Below are 18,896 nucleotides of genomic sequence, written 5' to 3' on the forward strand. Positions count from 1 at the left end.
AACTTTTTTTTTTTAAAGTCCTAACTTTTTTTTTATCTAAGTTAGTTCTAAGCCCGCAGATATAATAAAGCAAAACTTTAAGTGATAACTTGTCTTTAGTACAAGTACCCCTGCTCAAGTACAAGTACGACTTCCAAATTCTGAATCTTATTTGATACCCAAGCAACTTGAAAATTCCCATTGCATTCTTACCCGACCAACTCAGGAGGGCCTAATCTAAAACAGATTCTAACATTTCTGTTTGAAATGTTTGAAAGAATTGGTTGGTTGTTTTTGTTTTACGGCATATCAACCCTTTTCGGGTTATTTAATGCTGAATCCAAACATTTTGAAGAAAAAAATTTTTTAATAGAATATATTTGTTGTTTTCACGTCGGTTTCTATTTAACCCATAGTTGGGACCCTAACAGGTACTACCACTCCTGGACCTGGGAGCAATGGTAATTAAAAGGTGGCTCCACACTCCCCAAAGCCCACAAGCTGGGGCCTCACCACTGGATATAGTTTAAGGTCATATCCAGGACCCCCATTGAGGGACTTTTACCCTCTGCAGGGAGGCAGTCGGCATATTCTAATGCCCCACCGACAGGACCTTGAAAGAATTGGATCATCTCATTTGGATAATTTGGAAATCTGTAAACCAAATAAATGCTGATTTCAAATTTCTTCCATGCCATATGTATAGCTTGTAAATAAGTAAATGGTTTGCTTTATGGCATATCAACCATGTTTGTGTTAGTTAATGCCGAATAAAGTTGTCAAATGTAATTCCATTCAATTATTTCTGTTTTTATAATACATTCTTCCCAGAATACCTTGCTTTTAGGAGTACATTAAGTTCAGAATACATTGATTTACTTGTGAAAAGAAATCTACTGTCAGCAATTAGAGCATTTGAACCAGGCTTTGGGGGGGGGGAATACCTGCTCTAGCGAATTAAAAAGGGGCGGTGTTTCATCAGGACAATGCACAACCCCGCACAGCAAGAATCACCTCACAAAAGATCGAAGAACTTGGTTGGGAGAAAATTCCTCATCCACCCTATTCTCCTGACCTTGCTCCTTCAGACTACCATTTGTCTCATAGCTTACAAAATCATTTGGAAGGAACAGCTTTTGTAACGCAGAAAGGTGTTGAAACATTTGTGAGTTCTTTGAATCAAAGTCAAAAGGATTTTACAGCGATGGAACTAATAAGCTTGTTAATAGATGGAAAGGAAGTCATAGATAATCAGGGAAAGTATATTGATGATCTAATTTTAAATAAAATGTAACATTTGCTCACTTCTATTCTTTATTCATAAATTCGGACAGAACTTATGGGATGACTTAATATGTGGGCGTATATGTATTGGATTCATTTGTTTTTTTGTTTGTTTGTTTTTTTTTTACACGGCGGTCACCACTTATCAAGGCCCGGAAACCACTCAGGGATAAGGGTTAATGCAAGTACAGTACGTTGGTGTGGAGATTTAATGAAGTGTTTACTTAAGAGGGCGGTTCATTAGGAATTTGTCTACGTTGGACTTGAAGACATCTAAGTTGTAGTCAGGTGGGAAGGAGAGATTTTACAAATAGATTCTTTTCTTTATTCATATATTCTGACAGAATTTATGGGATGACTTAACATGTGGTCGTATATGTATTGGATTCATTTGTTTACACATTTGGAAGGAACAGCTTCTGTAACGCAGAAAAGTGTTGAAACTGACATTTGTGAGTTCTTCGAATCAAAGCTAAAAGGATTTTACAGCGATCGAACTAATAAGCTTGTTAATAGATGGAAAGGCAGTCATAGATAATCAGGGAAAGTATATTGATGATCTAATTTTAAATAAAATGTAACATTTGCTCACTTCTATTCTTTATTCATAAATTCGGACAGAACTTATGGGATGACCTGATATATATACTTTTGGCCCTCCCTGTATATAAATTTTGGTTTAAAACATTAATAAGATATATATATATATATATATATATATATATATATATATATATATATATATATATATATATATATATATATATATATATAATTACTTACTATAATAATTAAATACCTACAGACACTAGTGTTTCATCCTTTCGGGAATCTTCAGTGTAAGGTGTCACAATTAATACCAGTTGATAGATTCGAACCTGGCAACACAAGCCATCTCTGACTTGATTAGCAAAGACCGTATCCATTCGGCTTCTATTAACCACATGAAATAACGTTGGAATTAAACATTTTATTTTTAAATGTTTTTACGTCAGTCAGAGTGATCTCATCATTATACGATGATCTATGCATAAGAGTTTAATTGATCGACTTTAATTGAACTGGAAGTGCTCAACGATAAGAAACGAGTTTCTTAAAGGAGCTGACATAATTATTTCCTATAATAATTAAAATGTATGAGTTCAAAATAAAATGTAGTGAAAATCATTGTTTTCCATTTTAGGAACTTGGTTTTAGTTTGTTCCAAAATTTTGCTGACCGAATATTTTCAGCCAGGAATGTTGATTTATGTAAGTATCCTTTTTATTATACTTCAAATAATTATTTTACTTTTAAATTGTTGAAAATGTAACTTTAATTCTGGTTATGAATCTGATTAGTTTTCTGAAGGGTTAATCACATTCTTATTATTTGGTTTCATCGGACTATTGTTCTTATCTTGAGTGTCATTTTCACCACGTTTCAGTTGATGTAGCCTCCGACCTTCTTCAGGTATATTTTGTCGAACTCAGGAATCTTTCTGTCAAACTTGGGAATCTGGACGGAATTTTAAATAGAATCCTTTATTTATTTCACGGGAGTAGCATACTCTCGTTTCATCAGCCATGCCTGGATAAAGGTCCGGAATAATTCGTGATTGTATTTTTCATTCACCCACACTGAGAATTGAACTTAGAACCTCTATCCAGTGATGGCTGATGGAACGAGAGCATGCTACTCCCGTAAAGTAAATAAAAGGTGCCGTTCCAAATTCCATCCAGAGTCTCGAGTTTGAAAAATATTTCACAAAATTTTTTTTTGTTTTTCTAATATTTTCAAATTAGCATTCCAAAATGTTTTCAAAGATGTGATCACACTATTTTTTTTGTTTTTATAATTGGACAATTTTGGAATTCTGTAATATACAGGGTGCATCTGGTGTTTGAAAACATCACTTTTTTTACCCATGCTTCCGTTCAGTCTTGAAAGACAAAGGATACCCCTTAGGGGCAAAAGCACATGTTATTGTGAGGCAACGTTGCACAATCCCCAACCACACGTCTCCTGAATCGGCACTGTCTGAGTCCAGTGGCAAGGAGAAGACCAGGACAACTGGAAACAATGCCAAGATAAGCGGAGAGCACATACAGCACCTGGGAGCCCCAAATGGTCACCCATTTAGTACTGACCAGGTTAAACGTTGCTTAACTTCAGTGATCCAGCAGGAACTGGTGTGTCAACGTGATTATGCCGTAATCTTATTATATGGTGTGTCAACGTGATTATGTCGTAAACTTATTTTACCAATTCTTTCCTGTATAATAACTTTTAACTTTTTTTTTTTTTACAGACAATTAGTCATGGGAGACAATAAACTAGCGCGAGAAATAGAAAAAGACAATAAACTAGCACAGGAAATAAAAAAAAACAATAAACTAGCACAGGAAATAAAAAAAGACAATAAACTAGCACAGGAAATAAAAAAAGACAATAAACAAGCGCAAGAAATAGAAAAAGACAATAAACTAGCACAGGAAATAAAAAAAGACAATAAACTAGCACAGGAAATAAAAAAAGACAATGAACTAGCACAGGAAATAAAAAAAGACAATACACTAGCACAGGAAATAAAAAAAAGACAATAAACTAGCACAGGAAATAAAAAAGACAATAAACTAGCACAGGAAATAAAAAAAAGACAATAAACTAGCACAGGAAATAAAAAAAGACAAACTAGCTCAGGAAATAAAAAAAGACAATAAACTAGCACAGGAAATAAAAAAAGGCAATAAACTAGCTCAGGAAATAAAAAAAAGACAATAAACTAGCACAGGAAATAAAAAAAGACAAACTAGCACAGGAAATTAAAAAAAAGACAAACTAGCACAGGAAATAAAAAAGACAATAAACTAGCACAGGAAATAAAAAAAGACAAACTAGCACAGGAAATAAAAAAAGACAATAAACTAGCACAGGAAATAAAAAAAGACAAACTAGCTCAGGAAATAAAAAAAAGACAATAAACTAGCACAGGAAATAAAAAAAAGACAATAAACTAGCTCAGGAAATAAAAAAAAGACAATAAACTAGCACAGGAAATAAAAAAAGACAAACTAGCACAGGAAATAAAAAAGACAATAAACTAGCACAGGAAATAAAAAAAAGACAATAAACTAGCACAGGAAATAAAAAAGAGACAATAAACTAGCACAGGAAATAAAAAAGACAAACTAGCACAGGAAATAAAAAAGACAATAAACTAGCACAGGAAATAAAAAAAGAAAATAAACTAGCACAGGAAATAAAAAAAGACAATAAACTAGCACAGGAAATAAAAAAAGACTATAAACTAGCACAGGAAATAAAAAAAGACTATAAACTAGCACAGGAAATAAAAAAAAACAATAAACTAGCACAGGAAATAAAAAAGACAATAAACTAGCACAGGAAATAAAAAAAGACAATAAACTAGCACAGGAAATAAAAAAAGACAATAAACTAGCACAGGAAATAAAAAAAGACAATAAACTAGCTCAGGAAATAAAAAAAGATAATAAACTAGCACAGGAAATAAAAAGACATGTTGTAATAGTTGCAATATTGGCAGAATACAGCGATTTGCAAATTGCACAATTTCTTAAAGTCACCCGATCCTTTGTTTTTAAAGTTCGCAATGAGGTAGAAGAAAATGATGGCCAAATTTCTTCTGTTGCTAAATGTAAAAAGCACTAGAAATGCTTTGACACCATAAAAACACACAAGTTTATTCAACATGTTCAGAAAATCATTGACGAGTGCCCTATCAATGAGGTCAATTGCAAAACATCTCAGTGTCTCTGAAGTCACAATTTGAAGAATCTTTGATACAAGTCCTATGTGATGAATCTTTGATACAATTTCTATGTGATGAATCTTTGATACAAGTCCTATGTGATGAATCTTTGATACAAGTCCTATGTGATGAATCTTTGATACAAGTCCTATGTGATAAATCTTTGATACAAGTCCTATGTGATGAATCTTTGATACAAGTCCTATGTGATGAATCTTTGATACCATTTCTATGTGATGAATCTTTGATACAAGTCCTATGTGATGAATCTTTGATACAAGTCCTATGTGATGAATCTTTGATACAATTCCTATGTGATGAATCTTTGATACAATTCCTATGTGATGAATCTTTGATACAAGTCCTATGTGATGAATCTTGTATACAAGTCCTATGTGATGAATATTTGATACAATTTCTATATGATGAATCTTTGACACAAGTCTTATGTGATGAATTTTTGACACAAGTCCTATGTGATGAATCATTGATACAAGTCCTATGTGATGAATCTTTGATACAAGTCCTATGTGATGAATATTTGATACAAGTCCTATGTGATGAATCTTTGATACAAGTCCTATGTGATGAATCTTTGATACAAGTCCTATGTGATGAATATTTGATACAAGTCCTATGTGATGAATCTTTGATACAAGTCCTATGTGGTGAATCTTTGATACAAGTCCTATGTGATGAATATTTGATACAATTTCTATGTGATGAATCTTTGACACAAGTCTTATGTGATGAATCTTTGATACCAGTCCTATGTGATGAATCTTTGATACAAGTCCTATGTGATGAATCTTTGATACAATTTCTATGTGATGAATCTTTGATACAAGTCCTATGTGATGAATCTTTGATACAAGTCCTATGTGATGAATCTTTGATACAATTCCTATGTGATGAATCTTTGATACAATTCCTATGTGATGAATCTTTGATACAAGTCCTATGTGATGAATCTTTGATACAAGTCCTATGTGATGAATCTTTGATACAAGTCCTATGTGATGAATCTTTGATACAAGTCCTATGTGATGAATCTTTGATACAAGTCCTATGTGATGAATCTTTGATACAAGTCCTATGTGATGAATATTTGATACAATTTCTATATGATGAATCTTTGACACAAGTCTTATGTGATGAATTTTTGACACAAGTCCTATGTGATGAATCTTTGATACAAGTCCTATGTGATGAATCTTTGATACAAGTCCTATGTGATGAATATTTGATACAATTTCTATGTGATGAATCTTTGATACAAGTCCTATGTGATGAATCTTTGATACAAGTCCTATGTGATGAATCTTTGATACAAGTCCTATGTGATGAATATTTGATACAATTTCTATGTGATGAATCTTTGATACAAGTCCTATGTGATGAATCTTTGATACAAGTCCTATGTGATGAATCTTTGATATAAGTCCTATGTGATGAATCTTTGATACAAGTCCTATGTAATGAATCTTTGATACAAGTTCTATGTGATGAATCTTTGATACAAGTCCTATGTGATGAATCTTTGATACAAGTCCTATGTGATGAATCTTTGATACAAGTCCTATGTGATGAATCTTTGATACAAGTCCTATGTGGTGAATCTTTGATACAAGTCCTATGTGATGAATCTTTGGTACAAGTCCTATGTGATAAATCTTTGATACAAGTCCTATGTGATGAATCTTTGATACAAGTCCTATGTGATGAATCTTTGATACAAGTCCTATGTGATGAATCTTTGATACAAGTCCTATGTGATGAATCTTTGATACAAGTCCTATGTGATGAATCTTTGATACAAGTCCTATGTGATGAATATTTGATACAATTTCTATGTGATGAATCTTTGACACAAGTCTTATGTGATGAATCTTTGATACAAGTCCTATGTGATGAATCTTTGATACAATTTCTATGTGATGAATCTTTGATACAAGTCCTATGTGATGAATCTTTGATACAAGTCCTATGTGATGAATCTTTGATACAAGTCCTATGTGATGAATCTTTGATACAAGTCCTATGTGATGAATCTTTGATACAAGTCCTATGTGATGAATATTTGATACAATTTCTATATGATGAATCTTTGACACAAGTCTTATGTGATGAATTTTTGACACAAGTCCTATGTGATGAATCTTTGATACAAGTCCTATGTGATGAATCTTTGATACAAGTCCTATGTGATGAATCTTTGATACAAGTCCTATGTGATGAATCTTTGATATCAGTCCTATGTGATGAATCTTTGATACAAGTCCTATGTGATGAATCTTTGATACAAGTCCTATGTGATGAATCTTTGATATAAGTCCTATGTGATGAATCTTTGTTACAAGTCCTATGTGATGAATCTTTGATACAAGTCCTATGTGATGAATATTTGATACAATTTCTATGTGATGAATCTTTGACACAAGTCCTATGTGATGAATCTTTGACACAAGTCTTATGTGATGAATCTTTGATACAAGTCCTATGTGATGAATCTTTGATACAATTCCTATGTGATGAATCTTTGATACAATTTCTATGTGATGAATCTTTGATACAAGTCCTATGTGATGAATCTTTGATACAAGTCCTATGTGATTAATCTTTGATACAATTCCTATGTGATGAATCTTTGATACAAGTCCTATGTGATGAATCTTTGATACAAGTCCTATGTGATGAATCTTGTATACAAGTCCTATGTGATGAATATTTGATACAATTTCTATATGATGAATCTTTGACACAAGTCTTATGTGATGAATTTTTGACACAAGTCCTATGTGATGAATCTTTGATACAAGTCCTATGTGATGAATCTTTGATACAAGTCCTATGTGATGAATCTTTGATACAAGTCCTATGTGATGAATATTTGATACAAGTCCTATGTGATGAATCTTTGATACAAGTCCTATGTGATGAATCTTTGATACAAGTCCTATGTGATGAATATTTGATACAAGTCCTATGTGATGAATCTTTGATACAAGTCCTATGTGGTGAATCTTTGATACAAGTCCTATGTGATGAATATTTGATACAATTTCTATGTGATGAATCTTTGACACAAGTCTTATGTGATGAATCTTTGATACAAGTCCTATGTGATGAATCTTTGATACAAGTCCTATGTGATGAATCTTTGATACAATTTCTATGTGATGAATCTTTGATACAAGTCCTATGTGATGAATCTTTGATACAAGTCCTATGTGATGAATCTTTGATACAAGTCCTATGTGATGAATCTTTGATACAAGTCCTATGTGATGAATCTTTGATACAATTCCTATGTGATGAATCTTTGATACAAGTCCTATGTGATGAATCTTTGATACAAGTCCTATGTGATGAATCTTTGATACAAGTCCTATGTGATGAATCTTTGATACAAGTCCTATGTGATGAATCTTTGATACAAGTCCTATGTGATGAATATTTGATACAATTTCTATATGATGAATCTTTGACACAAGTCTTATGTGATGAATTTTTGACACAAGTCCTATGTGATGAATCTTTGATACAAGTCCTATGTGATGAATCTTTGATACAAGTCCTATGTGATGAATATTTGATGCAATTTCTATGTGATGAATATTTGATACAAGTCCTATGTGATGAATCTTTGATACAAGTCCTATGTGATGAATATTTGATACAATTTCTATGTGATGAATCTTTGATACAAGTCCTATGTGATGAATCTTTGATACAAGTCCTATGTGATGAATCTTTGATACAAGTCCTATGTGATGAATCTTTGATACAAGTCCTATGTGGTGAATCTTTGATACAAGTCTTATGTGATGAATCTTTGGTACAAGTCCTATGTGATAAATCTTTGATACAAGTCCTATGTGATGAATCTTTGATACAAGTCCTATGTGATGAATCTTTGATACAAGTCCTATGTGATGAATCTTTGATACAAGTCCAATGTGATGAATATTTGATACAATTTCTATGTGATGAATCTTTGACACAAGTCCTATGTGATGAATCTTTGATACAAGTCCTATGTGATGAATCTTTGATACAATTTCTATGTGATGAATCTTTGATACAAGTCCTATGTGATGAATCTTTGATACAAGTCCTATGTGATGAATCTTTGATACAAGTCCTATGTGATGAATCTTTGATACAAGTCCTATGTGATGAATATTTGATACAAGTCCTATGTGATGAATATTTGATACAATTTCTATATGATGAATCTTTGACACAAGTCTTATGTGATGAATTTTTGACACAAGTCCTATGTGATGAATCTTTGATACAAGTCCTATGTGATGAATCTTTGATACAAGTCCTATGTGATGAATCTTTGTATACAAGTCCTATGTGATGAATCTTTGATACAAGTCCTATGTGATGAATCTTTGATACAAGTCCTATGTGATGAATATTTGATACAATTTCTATGTGATGAATCTTTGACACAAGTCCTATGTGATGAATCTTTGACACAAGTCTTAAGTGATGAATCTTTGATACAAGTCCTATGTGATGAATCTTTGATACAAGTCCTATGTGATGAATCTTTGATACAATTTCTATGTGATGAATCTTTGATACAAGTCCTATGTGATGAATCTTTGATACAAGTCCTATGTGATGAATCTTTGATACAATTCCTATGTGATGAATCTTTGATACAAGTCCTATGTGATTAATCTTTGATACAAGTCCTATGTGATGAATCTTGTATAAAAGTCCTATGTGATGAATATTTGATACAATTTCTATATGATGAATCTTTGACACAAGTCTTATGTGATGAATTTTTGACACAAGTCCTATGTGATGAATCTTTGATACAAGTCCTATGTGATGAATCTTTGATACAAGTCCTATGTGATGAATCTTTGATACAAGTCCTATGTGATGAATATTTGATACAAGTCCTATGTGATGAATCTTTGATACGTCCTATGTGATGAATCTTTGATAAAAGTCCTATGTGATGAATCTTTGATACAAGTCCTATGTGATGAATATTTGATACAAGTCCTATGTGATGAATCTTTGATACAAGTCCTATGTGATGAATCTTTGATACAATTTCTATGTGATGAATCTTTGATACAAGTCCTATGTGATGAATCTTTGATACAAGTCCTATGTGATGAATCTTTGATACAAGTCCTATGTGATGAATCTTTGATACAATTTCTATGTGATGAATCTTTGATACAAGTCCTATGTGATGAATCTTTGATATAAGTCCTATGTGATGAATCTTTGATACAAGTCCTATGTAATGAATCTTTGATACAAGTTCTATGTGATGAATCTTTGATACAAGTCCTATGTGATGAATCTTTGATACAAGTCCTATGTGATGAATATTTGATACAAGTCCTATGAGATGAATGTTTGATACAAGTCCTATGTGGTGAATCTTTGATACAAGTCCTATGTGATGAATCTTTGGTACAAGTCCTATGTGATAAATCTTTGATACAAGTCCTATGTGATGAATCTTTGATACAATTTCTATGTGATGAATCTTTGGTACAAGTCCTATGTGATGAATCTTTGATACAAGTCCTATGTGATGAATCTTTGATACAATTTTTATGTGATGAATCTTTGACACAAGTCTTATGTGATGAATCTTTGATACAAGTCCTATGTGATGAATCTTTGATACAATTTCTATGTGATGAATCTTTGATACAAGTCCTATGTGATGAATCTTTGATACAAGTCCTATGTGATTAATCTTTGATACAATTTCTATGTGATGAATCTTTGATACAAGTCCTATGTGATGAATCTTTGATACAAGTCCTATGTGATGAATCTTTGATACAAGTCCTATGTGATGAATCTTTGATACAAGTCCTATGTGATGAATATTTGATACAATTTCTATATGATGAATCTTTGACACAAGTCTTATGTGATGAATTTTTTACACAAGTCCTATGTGATGAATCTTTGATACAAGTCCTATGTGATGAATCTTTGATACAAGTCCTATGTGATGAATCTTTGATACAAGTCCTATGTGATGAATATTTGATACAAGTCCTATGTGATGAATCTTTGATACAAGTCCTATGTGATGAATATTTGATACAAGTCCTATGTGGTGAATCTTTGATACAAGTCTTATGTGATGAATCTTTGGTACAAGTCCTATGTGATAAATCTTTGATACAAGTCCTATGTGATGAATCTTTGATACAAGTCCTATGTGATGAATCTTTGATACAAGTCCTATGTGATGAATCTTTGATACAAGTCCAATGTGATGAATATTTGATACAATTTCTATGTGATGAATCTTTGACACAAGTCCTATGTGATGAATCTTTGATACAAGTCCTATGTGATGAATCTTTGATACAATTTCTATGTGATGAATCTTTGATACAAGTCCTATGTGATGAATCTTTGATACAAGTCCTATGTGATGAATCTTTGATACAAGTCCTATGTGATGAATCTTTGATACAAGTCCTATGTGATGAATATTTGATACAAGTCCTATGTGATGAATATTTGATACAATTTCTATATGATGAATCTTTGACACAAGTCTTATGTGATGAATTTTTGACACAAGTCCTATGTGATGAATCTTTGATACAAGTCCTATGTGATGAATCTTTGATACAAGTCCTATGTGATGAATCTTTGTATACAAGTCCTATGTGATGAATCTTTGATACAAGTCCTATGTGATGAATCTTTGATACAAGTCCTATGTGATGAATATTTGATACAATTTCTATGTGATGAATCTTTGACACAAGTCCTATGTGATGAATCTTTGACACAAGTCTTAAGTGATGAATCTTTGATACAAGTCCTATGTGATGAATCTTTGATACAAGTCCTATGTGATGAATCTTTGATACAATTTCTATGTGATGAATCTTTGATACAAGTCCTATGTGATGAATCTTTGATACAAGTCCTATGTGATGAATCTTTGATACAATTCCTATGTGATGAATCTTTGATACAAGTCCTATGTGATTAATCTTTGATACAAGTCCTATGTGATGAATCTTGTATAAAAGTCCTATGTGATGAATATTTGATACAATTTCTATATGATGAATCTTTGACACAAGTCTTATGTGATGAATTTTTGACACAAGTCCTATGTGATGAATCTTTGATACAAGTCCTATGTGATGAATCTTTGATACAAGTCCTATGTGATGAATCTTTGATACAAGTCCTATGTGATGAATATTTGATACAAGTCCTATGTGATGAATCTTTGATACGTCCTATGTGATGAATCTTTGATAAAAGTCCTATGTGATGAATCTTTGATACAAGTCCTATGTGATGAATATTTGATACAAGTCCTATGTGATGAATCTTTGATACAAGTCCTATGTGATGAATCTTTGATACAATTTCTATGTGATGAATCTTTGATACAAGTCCTATGTGATGAATCTTTGATACAAGTCCTATGTGATGAATCTTTGATACAAGTCCTATGTGATGAATCTTTGATACAATTTCTATGTGATGAATCTTTGATACAAGTCCTATGTGATGAATCTTTGATATAAGTCCTATGTGATGAATCTTTGATACAAGTCCTATGTAATGAATCTTTGATACAAGTTCTATGTGATGAATCTTTGATACAAGTCCTATGTGATGAATCTTTGATACAAGTCCTATGTGATGAATATTTGATACAAGTCCTATGAGATGAATGTTTGATACAAGTCCTATGTGGTGAATCTTTGATACAAGTCCTATGTGATGAATCTTTGGTACAAGTCCTATGTGATAAATCTTTGATACAAGTCCTATGTGATGAATCTTTGATACAATTTCTATGTGATGAATCTTTGGTACAAGTCCTATGTGATGAATCTTTGATACAAGTCCTATGTGATGAATCTTTGATACAATTTTTATGTGATGAATCTTTGACACAAGTCTTATGTGATGAATCTTTGATACAAGTCCTATGTGATGAATCTTTGATACAATTTCTATGTGATGAATCTTTGATACAAGTCCTATGTGATGAATCTTTGATACAAGTCCTATGTGATTAATCTTTGATACAATTTCTATGTGATGAATCTTTGATACAAGTCCTATGTGATGAATCTTTGATACAAGTCCTATGTGATGAATCTTTGATACAAGTCCTATGTGATGAATCTTTGATACAAGTCCTATGTGATGAATATTTGATACAATTTCTATATGATGAATCTTTGACACAAGTCTTATGTGATGAATTTTTTACACAAGTCCTATGTGATGAATCTTTGATACAAGTCCTATGTGATGAATCTTTGATACAAGTCCTATGTGATGAATCTTTGATACAAGTCCTATGTGATGAATATTTGATACAAGTCCTATGTGATGAATCTTTGATACAAGTCCTATGTGATGAATATTTGATACAATTTCTATGTGATGAATCTTTGACACAAGTCCTATGTGATGAATCTTTGATACAAGTCCTATGTGATGAATCTTTGATACAAGTCCTATGTGATGAATCTTTGATACAAGTCCTATGTGATGAATATTTGATACAATTTCTATGTGATGAATCTTTGATACAAGTCCTATGTGATGAATATTTGATACAAGTCCTATGTTATGAATCTTTGATACAAGTCCTATGTTATGAATCTTTGATACAAGTCCTATGTGATGAATCTTTGATACAAGTCCTATGTGATGAATCTTTGATACAAGTCCTATGTGATGAATCTTTGATACAAGTCCTATGTGATGAATATTTGATACAATTTCTATGTGATGAATCTTTGATACAAGTCCTATGTGATGAATCTTTGATACAAGTCCTATGTGATGAATATTTGATACAAGTCCTATGTGATGAATCTTTGATACAAGTCCTATGTGGTGAATCTTTGATACAAGTCCTATGTGATGAATCTTTGGTACAAGTCCTATGTGATAAATCTTTGATACAAGTCCTATGTGATGAATCTTTGATACAAGTCCTATGTGATGAATCTTTGATACAAGTCCTATGTGATGAATCTTTGATACAATTCCTATGTGATGAATCTTTGACACAAGTCTTATGTGATGAATCTTTGATACAAGTCCTATGTGATGAATCTTTGATACAATTTCTATGTGATGAATCTTTGATACAAGTCCTATGTGATGAATCTTTGATACAAGTCCTATGTGATTAATCTTTGATACAATTTCTATGTGATGAATCTTTGATAAAAGTCCTCTGTGATGAATCTTTGATACAAGTCCTATGTGATGAATTTTTGATACAAGTCCTATGTGATGAATCTTTGATACAAGTCCTATGTGATGAATCTTTGATACAAGTCCTATGTGATGAATATTTGATACAATTTCTATATGATGAATCTTTGACACAAGTCTTATGTGATGAATTTTTGACACAAGTCCTATGTGATGAATCTTTGATACAAGTCCTATGTGATGAATCTTTGATACAAGTCCTATGTGATGAATCTTTGATACAAGTCCTATGTGATGAATATTTGATACAAGTCCTATGTGATGAATCTTTGATACAAGTCCTATGTGATGAATATTTGATACAATTTCTATGTGATGAATCTTTGACACAAGTCCTATGTGATGAATCTTTGATACAAGTCCTATGTGATGAATCTTTGATACAAGTCCTATGTGATGAATTTTTGATACAAGTCCTATGTTATGAATCTTTGATACAAGTCCTATGTGATGAATATTTGATACAATTTCTATGTAATGAATCTTTGATACAAGTCCTATGTGATGAATATTTGATACAAGTCCTATGTTATGAATCTTTGATACAAGTCCTATTTTATGAATCTTTGATACAAGTCCTATGTGATGAATCTTTGATACAAGTCCTATGTGATGAATCTTTGATACAAGTCCTATGTGATGAATCTTTGATACAAGTCCTATGTGATGAATATTTGATACAATTTCTATGTGATGAATCTTTGATACAAGTCCTATGTGATGAATCTTTGATACAAGTCCTATGTGATGAATCTTTGATACAAGTCCTATGTGATGAATCTTTGATACAAGTCCTATGTGATGAATCTTTGATACAAGTCCTGTGATGAATCTTTGATACAAGTCCTATGTGATGAATATTTGATACAAGTCCTATGTGATGAATCTTTGATACAAGTCCTATGTGATGAATCTTTGATAAAATTTCTATGTGGTGAATCTTTGATACAAGTCCTATGTGATGAATCTTTGATACAATTTCTATGTGATGTATCTTTGATACAATTTCTATGTGATGAATCTTTGATACAAGTCCTATGTGATGAATCTTCGATACAATTTCTATGTGATGAATCTTTGATACAAGTCCTATGTGATGAATCTTTGATACAATTTCTATGTTATTAATCTTTGATACAAGTCCTATGTGATGAGTCTTTGATACAAGTCCTATGTGATGAATCTTTTATACAAGTCCTATGAGATGAATCTTTGATACAAGTCCTATGTGATGAATCTTTGATACAAGTCCTATGTGATGAATCTTTGATACAAGTCCTATGTGATGAATCTTTGATACAAGTCCTATGTGATGAATTTTTGATACAAGTCCTATGTGATGAATCTTTGATACAAGTCCTATGTGATGAATCTTTGATACAAGTCCTATGTGATGAATATTTGATACAATTTCTATGTGATGAATCTTTGATACAATTTCTATGTGATGAATCTTTGATACAAGTCCTATGTGATGAATCTTTGATACAAGTCCTATGTGATGAATCTTTGATACAAGTCCTATGTGATGAATCTTTGATACAAGTCCTATGTGATGAATCTTTGATACAAGTCCTATGTGATGAATCTTTGATACAAGTCCTATGTGATGAATCTTTGATACAAGTCCTATGTGATGAATCTTTGATACAAGTCCTATGTGATGAATCTTTGATACAAGTCCTATGTGATGAATCTTTGATACAAGTCCTATGTGATGAATCTTTGATACAAGTCCTATGTGATGAATCTTTGATACAAGTCCTATGTGATGAATCTTTGATACAAGTCCTATGTGATGAATCTTTGATACAAGTCTATGTGATGAATATTTGATACAAGTCCTATGTGATGAATCTTTGACACAAGTCTTATGTGATGAATTTTTGACACAAGTCCTATGTGATGAATCTTTGATACAAGTCCTATGTGATGAATCTTTGATACAAGTCCTATGTGATGAATCTTTGATACAAGTCCTATGTGATGAATATTTGATACAAGTCCTATGTGATGAATCTTTGATACAATTTCTATGTTATGAATCTTTGATACAAGTCCTATGTGATGAATCTTTGATACAAGTCCTATGTGATGAATCTTTGATACAAGTCCTATGTGATGAATCTTTGATACAAGTCCTATGTGATGAATCTTTGATACAAGTCCTATGTGATGAATATTTGATACAATTTCTATGTGATGAATCTTTGACACAAGTCCTATGTGATGAATCTTTGATACAAGTCCTATGTGATGAATCTTTGATACAAGTCCTATGTGATGAATCTTTGATACAATTCCTATGTGATGAATCTTTGATACAAGTCCTATGTGATGAATATTTTATACAATTTCTATGTGATGAATCTTTGATACAATTTCTATGTGATGAATATTTGATACAAGTCCTATGTGATGAATCTTTGATACAAGTCCTATGTGATGAATCTTTGATACAAGTCCTATGTGATTAATCTTTGATACAATTTCTATGTTATTAATCTTTGATACAAGTCCTATTTGATGAATCTTTGATACAAGTCCTATGTGATAAATCTTTGATACAATTTCTATGTTATTAATCTTTGATACAAGTCCTATGTGATGAATCTTTGATACAAGTCCTATGTGATTAATCTTTGATACAATTTCTATGTTATTAATCTTTGACACAAGTCCTATGTGATGAATCTTTGATACAAGTCCTATGTGATGAATCTTTGATACAAGTCCTATGTGGTAAATCTTTGATACAAGTCCTATGTGATGAATCTTTGATACAATTTCTATGTGATGAATCTTTGATACAATTTCTATGTGATGAATCTTTGATACAATTTCTATGTTATGAATCTTTGATACAAGTCCTATGTGATGAATCTTTGATACAAGTCCTATGTGATGAATCTTTGATACAAGTCCTATGTGATGAATCTTTGATACAAGTCCTATGTGATGAATCTTTGATACAAGTCCTATGTGATGAATCTTTGATACAAGTCCTATGTGATGAATATTTGATACAATTTCTATGTGATGAATCTTTGATACAATTTCTACGTGATGAATCTTTGATACAAGTCCTATGTGGTTAATCTTTGATACAAGTCCTATGTGATGAATCTTGGATACAAGTCCTATGTGATGAATATTTGATACAAGTCCTATGTGATGAATCTTTGATACAATTTCTATGTGATGAATCTATGATACAAGTCCTATGTGATACATCTTTGATACAATTTCTATGTGGTGAATCTTTGATACAAGTCCTATGTGATGAATCTTTGACACAAGTCCTATGTGATGAATCTTTGATACAAGTCCTATGTGATGAATCTTTGATACAAGTCCTATGTGATGAATCTTTGATACAAGTCCTATGTGATGAATCTTTGATACAAGTCCTATGTGATGCATCTTTGATACAATTTCTATGTGATGAATCTTTGATACAATTCCTATGTGATGAATCTTTGATACAGGTCCAATGTGATGAATCTTTGATACAAGTCCTATGTGATGAATCTTTGATACAATTTCTATGTGATTAATATTTGATACAATTTCTATGTGATGAATATTTGATACAATTTCTATGTGATGAATATTTGATACAATTTCTATGTGATGAATATTTGATACAATTTCTGTGATGAATATTTGATACAATTTCTATGTGATGAATCTTTGATACAAGTCCTATGTGATGAATCTTTGATACAAGTCCTATGTGATTAATCTTTGATACAATTTCTATGTGATGAATCTTTGATACAAGTCCTATGTGATGAATCTTTGATACAAGTCCTATGTGATGAATCTTTGATACAAGTCCTATGTGATGAATCTTTGATACAAGTCTTATGTGATGAATATTTGATACAATTTCTATATGATGAATCTTTGACACAAGTCTTATGTGATGAATTTTTGACACAAGTCCTATGTGATGAATCTTTGATACAAGTCCTATGTGATGAATCTTTGATACAAGTCCTATGTGATGAATCTTTGATACAAGTCCTATGTGATGAATATTTGATACAAGTCCTATGTGATGAATCTTTGATACAAGTCCTATGTGATGAATATTTGATACAATTTCTATGTGATGAATCTTTGACACAAGTCCTATGTGATGAATCTTTGATACAAGTCCTATGTGATGAATCTTTGATACAAGTCTTATGTGATGAATCTTTGATACAAGTCCTATGTGATGAATCTTTGATACAAGTCCTATGTGATGAATCTTTGATACAAGTCCTATGTGATGAATATTTGATACAATTTCTATGTGATGAATCTTTGATACAAGTCCTATGTGATGAATATTTGATACAAGTCCTATGTTATGAATCTTTGATACAAGTCCTATGTTATGAATCTTTGATACAAGTCCTATGTGATGAATCTTTGATACAAGTCCTATGTGATGAATCTTTGATACAAGTCCTATGTGATGAATCTTTGATACAAGTCCTATGTGATGAATATTTGATACAATTTCTATGTGATGAATCTTTGATACAAGTCCTATGTGATGAATCTTTGATACAAGTCCTAT

The 18,896-nt window shown here is 31.7% G+C and overlaps 1 long non-coding RNA gene across 1 annotated transcript in view; it reads left to right on the plus strand.

Moving 5' to 3' along the window:
- LOC145269547 (uncharacterized) overlaps positions 1–18,896 on the plus strand; it is a 48,187-nt gene that overhangs the window by 6,338 nt on the left and 22,953 nt on the right. The window contains exon 2 of the long non-coding RNA XR_013865081.1: positions 2,447–2,513. This is a non-coding gene — a long non-coding RNA (uncharacterized LOC145269547). The remainder of the gene's footprint in view (positions 1–2,446; positions 2,514–18,896) is intronic.

This window comes from Euprymna scolopes, chromosome 45, assembly GCF_053919585.1.
Source record: "Euprymna scolopes isolate OS-2025 chromosome 45, ASM5391958v1, whole genome shotgun sequence".
Taxonomy (NCBI): domain Eukaryota; kingdom Metazoa; phylum Mollusca; class Cephalopoda; order Sepiida; family Sepiolidae; genus Euprymna; species Euprymna scolopes.